Source organism: Canis lupus, chromosome 14, assembly GCF_003254725.2.
Source record: "Canis lupus dingo isolate Sandy chromosome 14, ASM325472v2, whole genome shotgun sequence".
NCBI lineage: Eukaryota > Metazoa > Chordata > Mammalia > Carnivora > Canidae > Canis > Canis lupus.
Window position 1 is genome coordinate 15532168 of NC_064256.1, and position 17212 is coordinate 15549379.

At 35.5% G+C, this 17212-nt stretch overlaps 1 long non-coding RNA gene across 2 annotated transcripts in view; it reads right to left on the reverse strand.

Annotated features, from left to right (window-relative positions):
- Window positions 1-17212, reverse strand: part of LOC112674974 (uncharacterized) — a 184459-nt gene that overhangs the window by 38619 nt on the left and 128628 nt on the right. The window contains exons 3-4 of one of the 2 annotated variants that reach the window (XR_007401990.1): window positions 12002-12206; window positions 1214-2010 (exon numbers count right to left, since the gene is read on the reverse strand). This is a non-coding gene — a long non-coding RNA (uncharacterized LOC112674974). Of the gene's footprint in view, window positions 1-1213; window positions 2011-12001; window positions 12207-17212 lie in introns of those variants that run through there. The other variant, XR_007401989.1, reaches the window with a different exon arrangement.

Consider the following 17212-nt stretch of genomic DNA (forward strand, 5'->3'; position numbering starts at 1 on the left):
GAGTTACTAGACTGTGAGCTTCTAATGCAGGAAGAATAAAAGTGAGGGGAAAATGGCATTTTAAAAATGCTTATTAGATGTGACATAAAATTTGTAAGGCCTGTATTACATGTGACATAAAATTTGTAAGGCCTGTATTACAAAGGTTTTACTTGTAATTCCAGGGTAAAAAATGTTAGGCATGACTGCACAGAAATGATAAGGCACTGATTTATGTATATAGACCAGAGGAGACAACAATTTTTTGGTTAGACCATTCTATCACACATTATAAAATGGCTTTTCCTTTTTATTGTTTAGTTCAATAAATCTTCTTGTCTAATAATCTGTAAATTGCTAGCTCAAGCTACTGGCTATGATTTCCTCATTGCAATTAAGTCTATGGAAGAGGCCCCTGGCACAAAGCAAAACGCTCTATTGAGCACACAATTTTTCTGTCCTGTGCACACCCACTACACTATTTTACTGTGTTTACTTACTAAAACACACTAGAGAAATTTCCACTACTGTTTAAAGTGGCAATAACCACCATAAGGACCCCAAAGTATTTCAAAACTTTTTATGTGTCTTGTAGACTCCAAGTTAGTCATTCTTCCAGTCAGGACAGACATAAGAAAAAAAAGTGAGTAAAAAAACTATGTTAAAGAGAAAATGTCTAGATAAAATAGTAATTATGATTATAGTGTCAAATTTGTAGAATTAGAGAAAATAGTCAATATTGACCAACAACAATATGTAAGGGATGAAGCAGAGATCAAAACTCAAGTGTTCTAATGCCTTAAAATTCTAAAGCCAAGGCTTCCATAGCTGGAACTCCTATAGATACACGACAGAGGACAATGAAAGAAAAATGGGGTCAGTACTTCAGAGTCAGAGAGGCAGGGATTAAGGAAGAATGGGCTGGCCTAGATGGATGGCAGCAGGAAGCAGCACAGAACCTCAGAGGCCAAGTCTTCTAGCAACACAGTTTTGCAGATATTAACTTTTAGAAGGGAAGCAGAGTCTTGACTATCTGCTCTGAAACCAAAACCTGTAAGGAGCAAAAACATTATATGTAGTAGTCTTGCAAAATTTCCAGAAGTAGAAAACATGCATAACTTTACAAAGATTGTTATACACATGTAAGAAGGTAAACCACTTTGTTTTGTTTTTGTTTTTTTAAGATTTTATTTATTTATTCATGAGAGACACAGAGAAAGAGAAAGAGAGAGAAGCAGAGACACAGGCAGAGGGAGAAGCGGGCTCTATGCAGGGAGCCAACATGGGATTCGATCCCAGGTCTCCAGACTCATGCTGGTGGAGGTGGCACTAAACCACTGAGCCACCCGGGCTTCCAACAATTTTGAATTAAATCTACCAAAAAACAAAAAATAAAAGACCAAGTAAAAATTAATACCAACAAGGCTTAAAGATTTTGAAATTGTCAATCCCGACATTTAGAGGAATCATGAATGAAATGTTTACATGAACATGCCACCTAGACAATGGCAAAGATCAGCATAAATCAAGAAACTAACAAATGAATACACAAAATTTGAAAAATGAATTACAGAAAATGAATTTAAAATAAATAATTCAATGAATGTTTAAAATAGCAGGAAAGAGAGTAGAAAGGATACTTAGTAAGCTAGAAGACACATATGAAATATTTATCTACAGTGAAACCAGAGAGAGATCAAGAGATTAAAAAATGTAAAAAGAATTTAGAAGATATGGAGGACAGAATGAGGAAACCAAATATTTGTCTGCTGTTGGAGCACCTGGATAGCTCAGTCAGTTAAGTACCTGCCTTCGGCTCAGGCCATGATCCCAGGGTCCTCTGGATTCAGCTCCACATTGGGCTCCATGCTCAGTGGGAAGCCTGCTTCTCCTTCTCCCTGTGCCTGCCACTCCTCCTACTTATGTTCTCTATGTCCAATAAGTAAATAAAATCTTCAACTGTTTGCTGGAATTATAGAAGATAAGAATGGAGAAGGGGAAATCTTCAAAGAGCTAAAGCCAGAGTATTTTCTGAAATGGAAGAAAGATATAAATCAATATGACTGAAAAATAGTACATCCTAAGGAGAATAAAACAGAAATATAAGTATTCCATTTTATTTTTTTATTCTATTTTATTTATTCATGAGAAACACAGAGAGAGAGGCAATGACATACACAGAGGGAGAAGCGGGCTCCCTCTGGGGAGCCTGGTACAAGACTTGATCCCAGGACCCTGAGATCATGCCTTGGGCCCCAGGATCACAACCACTGAGCTATCCAGGCATCTTGAAATACAAGTCTTTGTTAGCTTTTCTTCTCTAAACTCAAGTTTCTCATTTCTTCAAGATATTTTGGTTTCTAAAAACAAGGAATGGTATTTAGAGATGGTATTCTAAGTACTATGGGTGCTTATTGCTAGAGAGTCCATTACAGTTTCTAGGGCTTTCAGCAGACAAAGTAAGATAATATGCATTTCTTAAAAGAGAAAATGCAGTAAGAAGTATGAATTCATACCAGTAATTCCTATTCAAATTTAGATTATCATTTTATTTTTACCTCAGTCTGAAAATTTTGGCTTCTTTGTAGTATTAACATATCCCTTAGTCATTTTATTCTACTAAGAGAATAACAATCTCAGTATTATAACAAATAGCACAATTGGTTAAAAAAAATTCTTATCTAATTTTTTCCATAAAATATAATCCTGTGTCTGAAGTAAATTTACCAGAATTTAAATCAGTTATATTTCTTCTATATGTGATTTATATACTTGTACTGGGTCAAAATTAGGTTCATTAGTTCATCTTGTTTTTATTTTATATAATGCTTTTGTGTTTGTATTATTTGTATAAATTTTCTAAGCTTATGTAAAACTAAACACATTTAAATGGATTCAAAGTCAAACCCATAAAATATGTTATATTCAGGCAGTTCAGGTTCTATTTATATGCCCTCCACATATTGTTTCTTTGAAAATGTTCTGATTTAGTCATTCATCCTTTTAATATAAGGAAAAACAAATATTTACATATGTATATTTTTATACATATTTTTCTATAATGTACATGTTTACACATTATATATTCATTTATACATGTGTATGTGCATAGATGTACATATCATATGTTGGCTTGTATGTGTACATGTATTTGCAAATCTAAATATATATATATAAGCAATAATACATGACACAGTTTTTTTCTAACATATTGCTTTATTCTATAGCACTATTTAGATAAGTTCCTCATTCTTTTATAACTTTTATTCAAAACTTCATTGTGTGGATGTAATAGTGTTTTACACAAATATCTGAAACCCAAATATCCCATCAAAGGGGACTAGAAAGATTGACAATCCTATGCAAATATTCTTTCTGCATATTTGCCTAGGTATTTTTGAGACAGATTTCAGAGGCATTGCTGAGCCAAAAATTAACATCATCCATAATTTTACTATAACACAAAGTTTCTCTTCATAATAGTTTTATCATTTTGTACTCCCTCCAGCAACATATGAGAACACCCGTTTCCCCACAGGCTTGATCCAAAGGTATGTTGCCAAATTGGAATTTTTGCCAATCTAATAGAAATGGAATTTCATTGTAGTTTCAATTTGCCTTTTACTTATTGGGAGCAAAATTAAGACTCCTCCATGTTTAAGACATTTTCCTCTCCTTTTCTATAAACTGCTCATTTTTCATTTTCCTCTAAAGATATAATTTTCTGTCTCTATTTTTAGAAACTCTGTCCTATCAACTTTATTTTTGAAATAAATTTAAATTTTTTCTAATTGATTACTTATCTTTGATTTTGCTTATAATTCTTTAGTCATTCCATTTTTTAAAATGATCAAATTTACAAGCTTTTCCTTGAACTCTGATTAAATGCAGAAGCAATAAAGTTCTCTCTACTCCCAGTTTACAGAGCAATATTCAGATATACAGATATACAGATATACAGATTTCCTTCCAGTAGGTTTGTACATTTTGTTCTTTAAATTTGCACTTCTGGTCCATTTGAAAATTATCTTGATATGTAGTGTGAGAATGAATTGAATTTTATCTTTTCTTTATGTCTGGTCAGTTATCCCAGGATCCCTTATTAAAAAACATATTTTTCCCCACTGATTTGATATACTGAACTTTACCAAAAAAAATCTCACAAGGATTAGGCTCTATTCATAGATTTTCTTGTTCTCTTCTCTTTAGCTATCAATAATACACTATTTTAATCTTTACATGTTTTAGTATCTGATAGAGCTAGTTCACCCCACATATTACTCCTCTTCTTATTAGGACATTTGTGGCTGTACTTGCTTATTTGCTTTTCCAAATGCAAGTACCAGTTAGCATATTTACACCCAGAGAGAGTAAACTATATGGTAATTCTGGTAACTCTATCAAAACTGCATTAAATTTATTAATTTATAGAATATTAGTATCTTTATGATGTTAAATCTTTCTTTGAAGAAATGTAGTATGTAAACACACAACACAAAACCAATTAGAGGATTTAATGAAAGAGAGAATCTCATTATAATAGTGTATGTCTGCAAGCTTAGAAATGATCGAAGCTTTCATGAGGAAAGTCGTAATATACTCCTGAAAGGCACAAAAGCAGCTAGAACAGGAAGATACACCATATATATGCATATAAAATTCAATATCACAAAGATGTTAATCATTGCTTGCACAGCATGACCTCAGTTTTCAGTCCTAGTAGCATGACTAGACAATTATACTCCCTTAACTATTCAGTCACAAACAACTTTGGAAGTATTTGAGCAAGTAATATCCATCCTGCTTTTTGTTTGCAATCCTTCTGTTGACACTTTCTGAAAATAACCTGAAAAGTTCAACATCAAAACATACTGAGTGGATATCAAACTTGGAAGGAAATTGCAGAGTATACAGTAGAGCATCCTTTAAAGAAATGCTCTATCATTGATGCTATTGATGATACAGAGTATAATTCTGTAAGAAAAAGACTGCAGGTATCACAAACCTTAACTCTAAAAGAGCTGGACTGTAAATACAAAGGAGTTTGAGAAGACCTCAACATAGAAATTCTCGAGAGTTCCCTAGACCTTTTAGGGGTATGTTAGGTAGAAAGTATTTTAATTATTTTTGTATGTTATTTGTCTTCTTTCACTACATTGATATTTTCACTGATGGTTCAAGAGCAATCATGGGTAAAATTGCTGACATTTCCACATGAATCAAGTGGCACCAAGCTTTACTAGTATTCATATTTTCCACTCCCACACACTCACAGTACCAAAAAAATAAGGGGAAAAAACCAATTCCACTTAAAAATATCCTTGAAGCAGAAGAAATTATTAATATTATTAAATCTCAACTCTTTGGTATATATCTTTTAAATACTGTTTGACAAGGGAGAATTATACCTAAAGTTCTTTTCTGCATACTGAAGTATGATGGTTGCCTTTAGGAAAAGCAGTCATGCAATGGTTTGACTTGTGAGCTAAACTAGCTACTATTTACAGAACACTATTTTTACTTGAAAGAATGACAGAAAACAAATGATAGTTATTCAGATTGGGGATATTTGGTAGAACATTCTTAACAATGAACAAAGTGAGCCTGTCAACTTCAAAAAAAGAGAGCTGACTAGATTTGCAGCCAATGATAAAATTGGAACTTTCAAGTGAAAGTGATAATTTTAGAAAAACTTTATCTGCCACCATGCATGTTCCCAATCTTCAAAGACATTATTGGTGAGTTTTATGGTGATATTGGTAAGTGGGTTTTTTTTACACTATATAATAAAATTTATCAATATTTGGAAGATCCTCCTAACTTGGTAAATGAGTATATTCCAAATGACTATTGTATGATGTTATAATATCATGTGTGGTAAAAGACAATACAGATCGCAAGATAAAGCTATGAATTTTAATGAAATAGAGTAGGACCAGGTTACTGATATGTCATTAGCTGAATGGTGGCCCCCATGAAAGGTAAGTCCTATTCTTTATCCCCAGAAACTGTACCTTAGTGAAAAAAGAATGAATTACATGTCAAAGATATAATTATATTAAGGATTTTGAGGGAAGCTTATTTTGAATTATGTGAATGGGACCTAAATTCAATGAAAATAGTTATAAGAATTAGGCAAAGGCAGATGTGACCCAGAGGCAGAGGTTGATTAGGTCACCAATCAAGAAATGCCAGTACCATCAGAATATGAAAGAGGCACAGATCAGATTCTCTCCTTGAGCCTCTTAAGGAAATGCAACCTACCTAACACCTGAATTTCAGATTTCTGGCCTCCAGGGAATAGATTTCTGTTATCAATTACTCAGTTTACAGTAATTTGCTGCAGTGCAATAGGAAACTAATAGGATATAGTTTTAGATTCCATATTGAAACCAACCTTTAAGAATCTACCTTTTATAAAGTAACTTTCAGTGTAGCATTAAGAAAGGAATATTCACAATTATCTAGAAGGCTATTAAAATATCCCTCTCTTCCCAGTTACAAATGTGAAAGCAGATTTTCTTTACTTATTTCTACCCAAATGATATATGGCAGCAGACTGATGCAAAAGCAGGTATGAGAATACAGGTATCTTCTATTAAGCTGGACATTAAAGCAATTTATACAATTGTAAAACAATGCTATTCTAATAACTTTTTATGCTAGAAGAATAGTTAACTTTTAAAACAGTATCCACGTTGGGGATCCCTGGGTAGCTCAGCGGTTTAGTGCCTGCCTTTGGTCTAGGGCGCGATCCTGGAGTCCCAAGATCAAGTCCCACATCGGGCTCCCGGCATGGAGCCTACTTCTCCCTCCTCCTGTGTCTCTGCCTCTCTCTCTCTCTCTCTCTCTCTCTATGTCTATCATTCATAAATACATACATACATACATACATACATACATACATACATACATAAATAAATCTTTAAAAAAACAGTATTCATGTTAATCAATAATAGTTTCAGTATACCCATTTTTATTTTTATTTTCTTAAAGATTTTATCTATTTATTCATGGAAGACACAGAGATAAAGGCAGAGACATAGACAGAGGAAGAAGCCGACTCTCTGTGGGGAGCCTATTGTGGTACTTGATCCCAGGACCCCAGAATCATGACCTGAATCAAAAGCAGATGCTCAACCACTGAGCCACCCAGGCACCCAGCCATTTTTAAATATATAAATATTTTTAAATTTTATGATTTATAAGTTCTTTGGGATCCTTAATAATTTTAAGGAGTATAAAGAATCCTGAGACCACAGATTATAGTCCCCAATATATTACACCACAATTGCCTGTTTTATGTTTTCGTAATAGTAATATCTGAGAAAAAAATCTTTTTATGAATTTTAAAAACTTCCTTAGAATAAAATAGAAGAAAAGGAATTCAGAATTCTCTGTGAGGAGGGTCTTTATAAAGAAGCTAAATTTTCAGGATATAAATTGTGTTTATTAAAGGTCTGGAACTTCAAAATAAGAGATAAAAATTATTTGACCTTTTCATCAATAAAAGATACAGAAAGACCGACTTTAAAAAGAAAAGCAAAAAGCCACAGTCAGAACCTATCTTTGCATTTCTTCCATCATTAAAGGATTACACAGATAAGAATACTTTAAATTCCTATGAACTCTCCCATCTAATTCCCTTACACATGAAATTATTTCTATTCTTTTCTATTCACCCCAAAACCCATTCCCCAGCACACCCTTTGATCTTAGGACTTTTCTCTACTTTCCTCTAGTATCTGCATCATAAAGCCCTCAAACCTAGTCCTGCAACCCTTGAATGTCTTCAGAAAGCAGAAGAAGAAATGAGGCTCAATGGGCAAAGCTAGAATCTGTATTTGAAGACAAAAGTGGGAGTGAGAAAGGTTCTGACCAATGATTCTGATCCTGTTACATGGGCATATGTTTTCTTCTCTGCAGATCATCTATCACTTTATTAGTTTTCAAATTTTTGAATCAACTTGCAAAGGACAGAGCATACTTATAATAACCAGAAATAATGCAATTTTGTAAATATTTTTTTAAATTTCTTTTAATTGGAGTTCAATTTGCCAACATATAGCATAACACCCAGTGCTCATCCCATCAAATGCCCCCCTCAGTGCCCGTCACCTAGTCACCCCAACCCCCTGCCCACCTCCCTTTCCACCACCCCTTGTTCCTTTCCCCGAGTTAGGAGTCTCTCATGTTCTGTCACACTCTCTGATATTTCTCACTCATTTTCTCTGTAAATATTAACAACATAAAAGTAATGGTACAGTTAACAAAAGTTGAAGTGAAAGCAATGAAGAATAAAGAGAAGGGTAGAGTCACAAATTTCTTCATCTTATATGTCAGTTACTCAATAAATACCATCTAAAGGCATAGTTCTCAAAATGTGGACTATGGGACAAGCAAATCAGCATCACCTGGGAACTGAATAGAAAAGCAAATTCTCAGGTTTCAGCTTAGAGCTACTGTTAAGAGTTTAGCTAAGTGGATCTATGATAGTGCTGCCTTGGCATTCATCCTGTGTGGCCAAATGGCCTGCAGGGACCTTGAACTCAAACTAGTCACTGCCTGAGTGCATGCCTTAGGTAACAGTGCCCAGAGTCATGAACAAATATGCTCCTAATAGGACTCTCTTAGCTATCATTGTGTTAAGCACTCTCCTCCACATCCCAGGGCCTTCCCCTTGGGCACCTCTCAGGTAAATGCCCCATGAAGCTTACCAAAACATTCTTCTTTTTGGTTTGAATTGACCAATTTTGCTTTAATCCAGGAATTTCAAATCACTCCACCCTCAGACCCTAATAAAGGCATGTGCCCCACATCCCACCAGTCTCTCTGCCTGTACCCTGCCTTGACCCCTTCTCATGGTCCCTACACATATACCATGAATTTCCTCCAGGAGTTATGAATATTAAGTCAATTCCTTTGTAGTATTTTGTTGACTAGTGACTCAGACAGCCTGACACCCCAGCTCAGCCCCAGGCTGTAAGTAGCAATGCTAATTTAACACAGTCACAACATCTGCTGAATCATTTTCTAGGGATGGGGCCCAGGAATCTGCGTTTTAACAAGCCCTTCAAGTGATTTTGATGCATGCTTAAGTTGGAGAACCATTAATCTTATTGGAATGAGAAAAAGATGTCTAAGTATTTTTTTTTTTTGAAGGTGAACTTTTTTTTTTTTTAAAGATATTTTTTTTTATTGGTGTTCAATTTACTAACATACAGAATAACCCCCAGTGCCCGTCACACATTCACTCCCACCCACCGCCCTCCTCCCCTTCCAACACCCCTAGTTCGTTTCCCAGAGTTAGCAGTCTTTACGTTCTGTCTCCCTTTCTGATATTTCTCACACATTTCTTCCCCCTTCCCTTATATTCCCTTTCACTATTATTTATATTCCCCAAATGAATGAGAACATATAATGTTTGTCCTTCTCCGACTGACTTACTTCACTCAGCATAATACCCTCCAGTTCCATCCACGTTGAAGCAAATGGTGGGTATTTGTCATTTCTAATGGCTGAGTAATATTCCATTGTATACATAAACCACATCTTCTTTATCCATTCATCTTTCGTTGGACACCGAGGCTCCTTCCACAGTTTGGCTATCGTGGCCATTGCTGCTAGAAACATCGGGGTGCAGGTGTCCCGGCGTTTCACTGCATCTGTATCTTTGGGGTAAATCCCCAACAGTGCAATTGCTGGGTCGTAGGGCAGGTCTATTTTTAACTGTTTGAGGAACCTCCACACAGTTTTCCAGAGTGGCTGCACCAGTTCACTATGTCTAAGTACTTTAAATAGAATAACTATAAGAAGAGCGTCTTTGTATTACAATACATGTAAGAAAACCAAAAGGGGAGTTTGTTGGGGAGAAAAAAGGCAGGCATTCATTTGTATTAATTGCCCTAGTTTTTCAGGAAATAGTTAACAAAAGTTACCAGGAGTTGATAAATTAACAACACTGAAGGCAGAGGGAGAAGCAGGCTCCCTGCAAGGAGTCCAGTGCAGGACTTAGGACTTAATCAGACCCCAGGATCATATCCATATCCATACTCAACCGCTGAGCCACCCAGGCGTCCCTGTGTTTTCTTTTTTTGACCAAATTATTGCTCTATCATTTTTTTAAGATTTTATTTATTTATTCATCAGAGAGAGAGAGAAAGAGAGAGCACAGCAGAGACACACACACAGAGGGAGAAGCAGGCTCCATGCAGGGAGCCCGATGTGGGACTTAATCCTGGGTCTCAGGATCAGGCCCTGGGCTGAAGGTGGCGCTAAACCACTGAGCCACCCAGGCTGCCCTCACTATCATTTTGAAATAATGTCCACATTCAATTTCCCGATCCCTGTAAATTTTGCCCCAATTTACAACTAAATATTTATTTGAGCATTTTATTTGGTTTTCTCTTAACATCAAAGATATAGACTTTAAAAATTCCATCTCAATTCTGTCTTCACTGATATTGGCATGCAAGGCCAGATGACAACAGGATTTCCAGTGCCAAAGCAAAACCTGTGCCAAAGTTAAGCAAAGACCACGCTACTCAGGCTATTACCAAACATGCATTCTCTCTAATGTCCCCTGTGCCTTTCTCTAGTTCACCCCATCACTTAAAAATCCTCTTGCCTTTTGTTTCAGCAGAGCTGAGTTCAGTCTTTCTCTCCTATTGTAATAGCCTGAGTGGTGTATACAATTTCAAACTTTCTAAAATGAATGCTCTAAGAAAAAGAAGTACCCTACAAATGGATTATGTTCAAACAATGTTGATAAATGTAATAAAGTGAACATACCCTCCCTGAAGATACATTTCAAAGAGCTTACTACAGAATCTGAGAATCTATACAGGATCACAAACCCAATCTATGTAATCTTATCTCTACTGCATTTTCACTCCTTTTGTTAGACTAACTGCCAAGTACACCCTTCAGAGCACTGCCATAAGTCCATTTGACCTTTGTACAGCAAAGAGGATCTACAGAGTTCATGCACATGGCTCCCTGATGCCATGGTGAATGTAGATGTGTTAAAGGCAATAATAAGCAATCCCTATGGGAAAAATATGGAGATAACCAAAAGTAAAAGTATTTGTTTCATTATGAAATATTACATGTGTATTTAATGAATCACTTAGCAGATTCCTGTCCTTTGTGAGGAATGAAGTTAACATTTTCACTATTTATCCTACAAAGTATATGTATCATAGAAAATATCTTCTTATGGATAAGGAAAGTACCTATTGGACTATCTAGGTAAAAATATCAACATACAGGGTAATGCACACATAGAGGATTTAGTAAAAAGAACTGATCTGAAGTGAGTAATTTCAGGCACTCCTGTCTTCATCTCAAGATGGAATAGAGTCTACATCTATGCTGAACTTCTCATTACTTTCATAAAATAGGTGACTTGTTTTTGAAAATCAACTTTCCCATCTTTATTTCAGTTCCCTGAATTTTCCAGTCACTCAGAGCATACTCCTACCAATTCTTTTATTCATGTTATCATCTTGAATCATTCTGATATTCATAAGCACCTTAAAACATATTCAGAGTTCTACCAGCCAAAAAGAAAAACAAAAGAGATAAATACATACAAAAGAAAATACCTAAAGAAATCTGTATTAGTTATCTAATATACATGAGAAATTATAGTTGACCCTTAAACAACATGGGTTTGAACTGCACGGGTCCACTTACACATGGATTTTTTTTCGAAATACAGTTGGGTACTGCAAATGTATTCTCATGATTTTCTTTTCTATAGCTTAGTTTATTGTAAGAGTACAAAATGTAACATGTATCACATACAAAATATGTGTCACTTCACCTTTTGTGTTATTAGGAGCCTTCTGGTCAAAAGTAGACTATTAGTAGTTAAGTTTGGGGGGAGTCAAAAATTATTTGATTTTTTTACTTCCTAGGGGGTTAGTTTGGCACACCTAACTCTCATGTTGCTCAAGAGTCAACTGTACTCTAAAACATAGTGGCTTAAAACAAACTCAGAAACTCAGATATGGCTTACCTGGGTGGTTTTGACTGACTGTCTCTTATGAGATTGTAGTCAGGATGTCAGTAGATATGTGAAGGCTTACTGGGACCTGGATGATTGGTTTCCAAGGCAGTTCACTAACATGGTGCTGACTGTTGGAAGGAAGCCTCAGCTCCTCTTCAAGAGCTGCTTGAGTGTCATAATGACATGAGGGCTGGCTTCATCAAGCATGAGTAATCTATGAGAAAACATGGCAGAAATCATGATCTTGTTTGATTGTATGACCTTGCCTCAGAAATCATGCACCATTATTTCTATACTGTTGGTTATACAGGTCAACCCCATGCCATGGAAAGGGGAACTACACAAGTGAATAGCAGGAGGTGAAGTTCACTTGGATGTCAACTATCATAACATCCTCCTTTTACTCCTAGCTCTTCTACTTACTAATCAACATCACTCTCTGGTTTTGCTCCTAACTATTCCAATATGTGATCTACATCTTTCCTCTCTTCTTTTTCACTATTCTAATTCCTTCTTATTCCCCTTACCACCTATTTCAGTGCATACTATTCCACAGAAACCATTTCCTGAGGATTACCAATGATCTCCTCCTGCTAAATTGATGACCTTGACCTTTCCTCAGACATTTTCTTCAATATCTTATAATGTTTGGTGTTACAAACTACCCAGTCATGAAATTCTTTCTTCTGTGGCGTATTTAAGAGCTTCTCCCATCTTTTTAAAACAACTTTTTCTCTCCCTTCCTTACTAGGTTCCTAAATGTGGAATGTTCTTTAAGCTCATCCTTCTGGTTTTCTAAGTATAATTGAGCTGATATTAATTCACTATTTCAGCTATGTCATGTATTATCTGGCCACTAATGAATCTATACTTCCTTCCCTACTCCATCATACTATGTCCTTTCTAGCTGCCTACAGACATTTCCATTGTCTAATCTCTAAACATCATTGTTTCTCCCTTTAATGCCTCTTGGAAGAACCTACCTTATTCTATCCACTCCAACTACCACTACCCTTAGTCTATGCACTCCCTATAATACAAACTTAAAAAGCAATATTTTAGCTGCTATACTTACTTGACTTGAACATTGACCTTGCTCCTCTTCTAATCCAACCCTTGTATGTTTTGATGCTAGATCTCTTTGAGAAATGCCTTTTATCTTTTCATTTTCCAGCACAAGAGGATTCATTACCATCAATTGCTTTTAAATCTAAACTCCTTAGACTGGCTTTTAGAGCATTTAATGTTTTCCCATTTGGCTACCATATCTAATTTCATATTCCCTTTATTTCTCTTCAGTGAGTTGATTCATCCACTGTCCCCCATATACACAAATTCTGCATTTGCCTTTTTAATTCTATTCTCCCCCCAACACACACACACAAAACCTTACTCGTTTCTTCCACCTTCCCAATTTTTGTAGGTCCACTTCAAATTCCACAGTCTTAATGAAATATTTTCTAAATACTTTAGTTCATACTGCGCTATTCAATTTTTGAGTTCCTAATGCTTTATAAGGCATTCCTGTCTCTTATTCTTTGTTAGTCTTGTTTCTAGAACTCAGTTGCAAGCTTCTGAAGACTGAAGTCATATTTTGTATTTCTTATTTCTTTTAAAACACCTAAAATAGTCCATATGTAACATGCTGAACATATAACAGGCCATGAATAAATATTTATTGGTTAACTAAATACAGAAAATAACTAGAAAACTCCCATGTCATTTGGTAGAATGACTACAGGCAAGACTCCTTCCCAAAATTTATTTTCTAAAAGTGCATTTTCTCCATGCATCAATGAAAAAAATTGTCTTCTAGCCCAACTTAGTTCTTAAAGCATGTATAAAATCCAAAAGACAGAATTGTTAAAGGTACAACTAACTAAAGAAAGCCAGATATACAGAATTATTGCTTCATTTAGCAAGTACAGAGGAAATCAGATCATGTTTCAAAAGTAATTTGATAATTTTGGCAGTTACAGAATAATTAGGAGAAAAAAAGGAGTAAGGCTGTTGCCTTGGATTTATTAAGGGAAAGGAAATTCTTATAAAACCAAAAAGATAACAGGAAAACCTACAGGATATGTAACAGGAAAAAAAAATAGTGAAGGTGATTGTATCAATGAAGAAGCACTATTTTTTTTTCCAATTCAAGCATATTAAAAATTAGCAGTAGTATTAAAAATAACTATGATCTGTCTTTGGAAAAAATGTATTCATATTTTCCCCAAGTCTCATGGCTTGTTGAGCCCCTCTTCAGAAGCGGTATTATATCTTGGACCAGCATGAGTTTTGCAGCTAAAGAGACCTGCATTACTAATTGAGTGACTTAGGCAAGTTACCCAACCTTGAGGAAACCTACCAACCTCACGGGGCCATTGTGCAAATTACATGAGATTACACATCTGAAAAAACCTGGCATGGTGCCCAACACATGCTGGTCAATACATCTTAGTTTTTTCCATACTGTTTAGCTGAGATAAAGAGCAAATCAGAGGCAGAACAACACTCGATCAGAAGGGATGAACCAGGAATTATGATCCTAGCTCAGGAGCTGATTAGATATTGTGGCAGGAACAACCAACAGTCTTTCAGATTCCATTTTCTCTTCATTTTGGTAGTAGATCCCCCTGGCACACAGGCAGCCAAATGAAGCTATATGTCTCGTACCTTCGCAGGGTTTTTAATTGTTTGATTTGCAGTGCCTTTGTTTGTATAGATCAGATACTTCACTTTACTACCTTTTACCATGCACTTCTGCCCTAACCTAGCCCAACTCCAACATTCATGACTCATTCCTGACACTATGGGCTCTTCTGTGTATGGCCACTGGACCAGATGATCCCTATATTGATTCCTACATTCAGTGGTTCTGGGGAATCAGAATAATGTTCATTCCTTTGGTAGTCAATATTCTAAGGACTTAAATTTTGGAATGAAGAAAAAAGCAACACACTAAGAAAATCTGAAATAATCTAAGCTTTAAAATTCTCTGATCTCTTTTGCATGTTAAACCTATCATATTTTTTATTTAGATGTAAGGTATATTAGTTTCCTGGGCTTCTATGACAAATTAATTGCCACAAACCTGGTAGGTCAAAAAACAAATTTATTTTTTTCACAGCTCTGGACACCAAAAATCTAAAATCAACTCATCTATGGGACCCTATTCCTTGAAGGCTCCAGGGGAGCAGCATTCCTTGACTCTGTGAGCTCTGGTGACTTTAGGTCTTAACATAGTTTATGGCTGCATCACTGCAATCACTGCTTCCATCTTCACATGGCCTTCTCCTGTGTTTGTGTCTTCTTCTGTCTAAAATCTTCTTCTGTCTAACTCTGTTAAGGACACTTGTCACTTGATTTAGAGGCCACTTAGATACTCCAGGATGATCTTATCTCAAGATCCTTAACATAGTTACATCTACAAAAACTATTTTCAAATAAGATCACATTCACAGGTTCCAGGGATGAAGGCTATGTCTTGGGAAGCCACTCCTGAACGCACTGACAGCTACTTAAACACTCACTCACTTATAGAATACACGTGGTCTAGACACCTCACACTGAAAAGGAAATAGTCAAATAGCAAATTTTTCAACCATTAACAAAGGTAGCATTTCAGTGCTTTAATATATCTTGTGAACTACCAATTTAAATAGCAATCTTTTCAATCTTATCAATATTGTCTACGTCATGTAATTTTCACATTATTGTTAATGATGTTCTAATTGGAACATGTACTATTTCATTAATAGATCACAATTATTGAAAAAAACTTGCAAATTACTTTTTTCCTACTGCTTTAACAAGTAATACCTGTATACAATATTAAAATTCAAAAGTATAGAGAAAAGAATTATTCCCCTTCAATATTCCTTGTCTAGTTCCTCTCTTCTCAACTAACAGTTAACAATTCCTTTCAGAGTACCTTGTGCACACATAAAGGGTACTTACTGGCTTGTTTTATCATAAATAAAATCATGCCATACATATTACTCAGTGAGCTGCATATTTCTTTTGTCAGTGTTTTAAGGATATCTTCCTACATTAAGACCTATACCTTTACTTTCTCAATCACATAATATTTAATAGAAGGAAGGTTTAATTTACTGATGAACATTTATGTTCATTTTGGTATTATATAAATGTTGCAATGGTTACATGCCTTTAAGAATGTGCAAAGATTTCTGTAGGATAGATATTAGAGGTGAAATTTGTTTGATCAAAAGTTATACACATTTCCAATTAAGTTGAGCCTGCTAATTTGTGCTCCAAAAGGTGCTCTATGAACTGGCCAATTAATGCTGAAGAATAATTCTTACCTAGTCAAACAGCTGTGTGTGTGCACGCCCATTAAATATGTACATGTTTATGTATCCACACATCTTAAAATGCATGAGAAGTATACACACACACACTTTTTATGCTATCCTGAGTGTATGGCAGGCCACTTAGCATCAAATATATGAATTAGGAAAAATGCCACTAATGCCCCTATCCTAACCCACCCAGGGTGAGGATCATTGGGCCCTCAAAGAAGGGAAAAGAGAGCCCCTTTAGGGGATATAGTAAAGCAAAAAGTTAAAAAAAAAAAAAAAAGTGCTGTCATGCTTTCTGATCCAGTGCCATGATCATCCCAGAGTAGAATACTGTCCCAGATTAGGAATTCTCCCTCGAATAATAGCCACGAGGCTACAAATATCGCTCTTTCTTCTTTTAGTTTAAATTCAATTAGCCAACATATAATAACACATCATTAGTTTCAGATGTAGTGTTCAACAAATATCTAATTGATGCATCCTAAGTCAATGTAGGAGCTCAATCTAACAAAAGCTTCAGATATCATTATACTTTTTTTTCCTCAAAAGTTATAGCAAGAAAAAACTTGCTGGAAGCTATATGTAACTTGAATTCCAAGGTGATCTGATTAAAATGAGCACAGTACCACGAATTATGTACTTAGATGCTTTCCAGCAATACCAGGAGAGGGAGAATATCTTTTTATCAGGCTCCAAGTTCAAGTGGATTGACAGTGGCATTAAAAAAAAGTACTGAGGTACCCTCAAAAGTGGTCACTCCTGCTCAGCTCTCATCATAATTATAGCAAAATAGTAATAAAAATTTCCCAAAGTATTTGAACAATTATGGGCTCTTAAAACAAGCTGACTACTAAGAATGCACATATTTTAAAAGCAGAACTTAAAGCTCTTTAAAATGCAGCAG